This window comes from Notolabrus celidotus, chromosome 12, assembly GCF_009762535.1.
Source record: "Notolabrus celidotus isolate fNotCel1 chromosome 12, fNotCel1.pri, whole genome shotgun sequence".
Lineage (NCBI taxonomy): Eukaryota > Metazoa > Chordata > Actinopteri > Labriformes > Labridae > Notolabrus > Notolabrus celidotus.
The window spans coordinates 18,184,634-18,190,428 of NC_048283.1; positions in this window are offsets into that span (position 1 = coordinate 18,184,634).

Sequence of the window (5,795 nt, forward strand, 5' to 3'; positions counted from 1 at the left end):
TCTGGTAGAATTTTATTTATAGAGCACTGAATAACATCACAAGTTTTACATTTTTTTGTATGAATTAGAGAACAAACAGAAATCCACCCTGAGCAAGTGCTTTGCAAAAGTGGCCTGAAAAAGCTTCCTCATAAAAGGAAGGAGAGGAGGCATCAGACATGAGGATGATGATAATAATAATAATAATAATGATAATAACTTTATTTATATAGCACTTTTCAAAACAAATTACAAAGCACTTTGCAAACAATTTTAAAAAGCAGTAGGCAGTAGTTAAAAGCATGTCATTATCCAGCAGAAGTAATAAAACAAGGAACAAAGCAATAAACCATAAAATCAATAAAAAGCAAGTCTAAAGTAGCGACTTAAAAGCGACTTAAAAGACGACAGTGTGTCGGCTTCCCTGGTATCCTACGGCAGGTCATTCCACAGCCTGGGTGCATGAACAGAAAGTGCTCGATCACCATTTGTTTTTCTGCTTGAGCGTGGAATAGTTAGTAAAGACCTAGGGGAGAACGGGGTTGGCTGTCACTCTTTTTACTGCTTTGATGATTGCTCATCATGGGGATGGTTGTCACACACTATGGGGTTGGTTGTCACAATGGTATTTTAATGGGAAAGATCTTTTGAAAAAGGCAAGAAGGCAGAACTAAATTTGAAAGTTTAATTGCATACACAACATAAAGAACAAAACAAATAGGCCGAACAATAATGGCCGACTCAACTAGGCTACATGCAGTCACTGTCTGAGTTACAGTGATGGCAAATGTAGGGTCTGCACACTCCAGCTAATTTCACCATGCATGATTTTGCCAACATAGGGGCTCGTTGTTACATGTGACAACCAACCCCAAAGAGAATGTGACGACCAACCCCAACTGGAATTTTTTGCAACCATCTAACAACTAGTTAGCTAGATAATAAAAATCTAAACTATAGCTCTCCCCTCACACTTTGTAAGGGTAACACTTGTTTTATTATAAACCCATCGTTTAAAAGCCTAGAAGAAAAATACTGAGGAGCTGAATATTTACAATTTGACATGAAAAACACAAAAAGTCCTCTCACCTCAAGTTCAGCTGTCTTACTCCAGAGAAGACTATGTAGGTGAGCTCTGATCCTAATTCTGGAAATGTCCATACCCCAATTTGAGAGCCAGTGCCCTCTGGTGGCGAGATATGACGAGTGTGCCAACCAACCTGTGTGACAACCAACCCCGCTCTCCCCTACAGGAGGATCTGAGGTTACATAATGGCTCGTAGGGAGTCAAGAGGTCAGCAATGTAGTCTGGAGCTGACCCCCAGTTCGAGCTTTAAAAGTCAACACCATCATTTTAAAATCAATTCTAAAATGGACTGGGAGCCAGTGAAGTGATTTTAAAATGGGTGTGATGTGTTCTCTCCAGCTGGACTTGGTTATGAGTCTGGCTGCGGCATTCTGGAGTAGTTTTAGTTTGTCAAGGTCATTTTGTGAGAGACATGAGTAAAGTGAATTGATGAAATCTAACCTGGATGAAACAAAAGCATGAATTACCGTTTCTAGGTTTTGGATAATAAGAATGACCAAATCTTTGACAGTTTTCTTAATTGGAAAAAGCATGATTGGACAACGGAATTAATGTGTTTATCAAAACTGAGGTGAGAGTCAAGGATGATGCCGAGGTTTATACAGGAGTCAGTGATACTAAATGGAAGTGGACCTAGGTGGGCTGAAATGTTATGTTGGTGTATGTCTGGACCTATAATAATTATCTCAGATTTTTTTGAGGGCATGATAGGCTGAGAACACTAGATAAAGAGAGATGGATACAAACACACACACTGTAATACTGACTTGGAGTTAGTGTAGCACCAGTAGATAAAGATAGACATGTGTCACTTCTAAGTATAATAACTATTAAAATGATAACACAAGTATGGCTGATTATTGCTGCAGAGAAAGTCAAGCAAGTCCACAACACCGCATCTTCCCCTGCCATGAAGTCAAGTTTAGCTTGCTTGGGTGTCTGATAAACAGACACAAGCAGATCTTAGAAAATGCAACGTGATTAACTGCAGAGTGCACGCCCAGCCCCGTTTTAGATTTTAGACTTCTTCCTCCTCTAATAAGGGCTGCATTTGGGATGAATGCCACTACAGTGCTTGTGCACAATGTTAAGCCAGATGTTTGGTGCAAGTGAAGGGAATCAAAGTGATCGACTGCCTTCATTAGAGACGCAGATGTATGGATCTGATGGTTCTCTAAATGTGCAGACAGCAGTGATGAGTGTGGAGGCGCTGCAAGGCTCCCCTTCTCTCTTGTCCGTCCCAACCCCCCTCCCAGTGTGCGCACATTCCGCAGCCCCATGCCTGTGTGCTCCAGACCGCAGTTAAGCAGCCCCGTCTGGAGTATGTGACGGCATGTAACACTGCCTCAGGCCTTCTGAGATGCCTGCTACCACTTAGGACTAAACGCAAAGAGATCATTAACAGATTTGAGTTCAGGGCAGAGCAGAGAGAGAGCAGGAATCAGATTGTGCCTCCGAGAGAAAGAGGAAACTTTTCTCTGAAACATTTTGGAAGAGGCTGTTATTCTCATTCATCCTCCAATTATTAAATACTTCTTAACAGATTTCCTTCAGGGTTTTGGATAGGAAATGTTTTTAAACACTAAATCCCCTGATAAGGGGTAGTATGTTTCAAATATGGTGAGTAAGGGCACAGTGTAATCCATCAAGTGGGTTAACATATCTGTAACTGACAGACATTTCTGTAGGCCTGTGCAGGTAGTTGATGTTGTTAGACAGCAACTTTCATGTCCGTTTATACCTGAACAATAGCAATAAAGATATGAAGAGTTCATTTGCAAAAACAGTAAACCCACTTCTGAAAAATTAAAAAAATGTTTAAAAAAACATATTTTTTCCAATACTAGCTTTTGGTGTGATAAATCAACTGAGGTTGGGTGGCTTTAACTAAGTCAAAATGCCTTTACTAATCAGAGATATCTTGAAAATGCAACTTTATTTGGAATCCATTTCATAAAGACATGTTTTTTGATAATGTATAAAAACGGAGTTGTCTGTTTTCGCATATGAACTCTTAATATTTTATTCTATGTTCACATGAACCTTTAGAAAGTTATAGTGGAGGCGTTTGTGTGCTGCCATAAATATAAAGGCCTTTTTAGCATTAAATGTAAAAATAAAAAAGCCAGGTTTAAGGCTACACTGCTAATTGTTCAGGGCCCAAGAGAGGGAGGCATGACCTAAATGTAAAAAATTGAGTCCCCAAGCATGTAAACATATCATTTGGTTTCACAGACCAAATGTTGAACCACCATTCATTTTCTCAATTTATTCAAAATGCTTTGTTAGCATGAATAGATGCACTTTAGAAATCAAAGTTCTGTAAAACTATAGAATATGTAGCCTCAGTGACCACTTAGCTTTTGCCTCTTGATTCATAGGTTAGCTTTGTCAACTCTTTCAAATTTCTTTGGCTAACATGTATTTAAATAACATGTAGTTTAGCTGAAAAAATAAATGTTAGCCTATTCATTCAAGCTAGCACTTTTAATTGTAAAAGGTTTTTTGCTAGCTTACTACTTTTAGCCACTCTTAACCCTCTTGTTATGTTGCGGGTCAAATTGACCCATTTTAATTTCAAAAATATTTTTAAAAATTGTTATTTTTTGGTATGAAACTTCTTCTGCTTGGCTTAATTAGAGTAATCAACAAAAAAAGTAAAAATGGTTCATTTCACGTTTGCATCTTTAAATTAAGTTGATACTGTTCATGGGTCAATTTGACCCGGCAGTCAAAGTGGAGGCTAAAAGGGGTCAGAAGTTTCAAATACTTATGGTTTCTTTGCAACTCTGTCCATTTTAGGCAATATATGCCCTCCAAACCTTCTAAATACAGCATACAAATCTAGGCAGTATGTGACAGAAGAGGTGTCTCGTGTTCATTTATCAACATTACTTCATTAAAAAAGATACAAAAAATTCACAATGTAAATATAATAAACAAAAATCTATGTCAGGTTAAACTATTTTATTTACATTTAGGTCTTTCCAATGTACATTTAAAAAAGTTTTAACATGAATTTTCAGAAAAAAATTAGTGAGTTATCCCCATTGAACTATGATCTGTGAGAATTAAAGAACACCAATGGACTAAATCTTTATTTAAATGGTTAGTAATGGAGTTCATAATGAGAATTGAAAAATTCTTTATGGGGTTTCTTTTGGGGTTCTGACACTTTTGAATAATTGAATATGCCCCGGGTCAAATTGACCCAGGAACATTATTGCTGTTCCTGAGAAACGAACATAACAGGAGGGTTATTAAGGTGTTCAGGTGACTCAGTAAATCAAAACATGTTTCTTTTTTGAATTGTAAATATTTTTTCCCATCGTATTATTTGAGCTACTCTCCTCTATTTACAAGCAGTTATATGCAACTGATTAAGTAATTTCATACATGAAAATATTATATATTTATCAAAGTTATTTATTAAATGAATAAAGCTCTTACAAAACACACAAAGGCATACCATAAGGAAATATATACAGAAAACCAAAGAGGCCATCAAAGAGTGTTACTTGAACAGAACAAACATACATAGATGGTAATGGTTTTAACAGACTGTATCTAACTTTTGACTTAAAATGGTGATAAAATAAATACAAATGAAAGATAGTAACTTAGAAACAAGCATGGATGCAAACAGTGTCTTTAGATTTGTGTCTCTTTTCTATTAGAAATTGATGTGACAAAAAATAAGCTGTGTATTGTGAATAAGGGGAGGGAGAATAACCATTACTTATTGTCTTCAAACTTTACAGTTCACGAATAACCTCACTTTAAGCCATGACCGATAACAAAAGATACATTTAAGAGACGTACAGTCATAGATGATTATAGAGAAGCTAAGAAGTAGGGCTACAAAGGGGTGGAGTTATGGGAATTAACCGGGAATTTATGGGAATTGAGGGTAATTTAATGGAAAGGTATTATATCCTAGCATAAATATTTTTTTTGTTATAAGCAGACATCCATCCTAAATAGAAATCATCTGTGCATGTGATTGAGAAATGCACAGTGCATGTAGGGGGCGTGGTCTCAAAAGCCATGCAGTAAGCAGTGTACTATGGGCATGTGATTGAGGAATAGCATAGACATTCAACTGTACTTTATGAAATCTGGTTGTTTTAGTCAGGATGATGCTGAAATATATTTTCACCAACTATATTTAAGTTCCCTATTAAGAGCCAACCTTCAATTTAGTAAATTCCTGGTTTATTCCCATAAATTCCAGTTCACATGGAAAGTTTCCAACTTTGAAAATTCCCGGAATTTTGCAACCCTACTTAGAAGGGAGATTTATTTTGTTTTACCCGAAAATGAGAGCATTGCTGTGGCATAATATATTCTTAATGTAAAAGAATCCCTTGTCTGTGACTGTGGCAGAAATAGATGGGGTAAAAAATAGAGTGTTTTTGTGTTTTTCATCAAGAGAAAATCGACTGAAGGCAGTGCTCAGATTGTTAAGGTGATCCAACCTTCAATTTCTACATGAGAAATCTGATCAACTGGTTGTGTAAATCCTTAAGTCATTTTCCTGGAGTTTCCTTGCTTTCTAGTCATGCACATGTGCATGGAAATTGTACATAGCAGGGAAAGTCATGTCATGTTAGACAACATTGTTATTGGAAGAAACAATCTCATTTTGGCAAAAATCAGCTGCAATACCACAAATGGAAGTGGTTGCTCAAACTGTGATCCATAAAATAAGGCTGGCCAGACTAGAAAC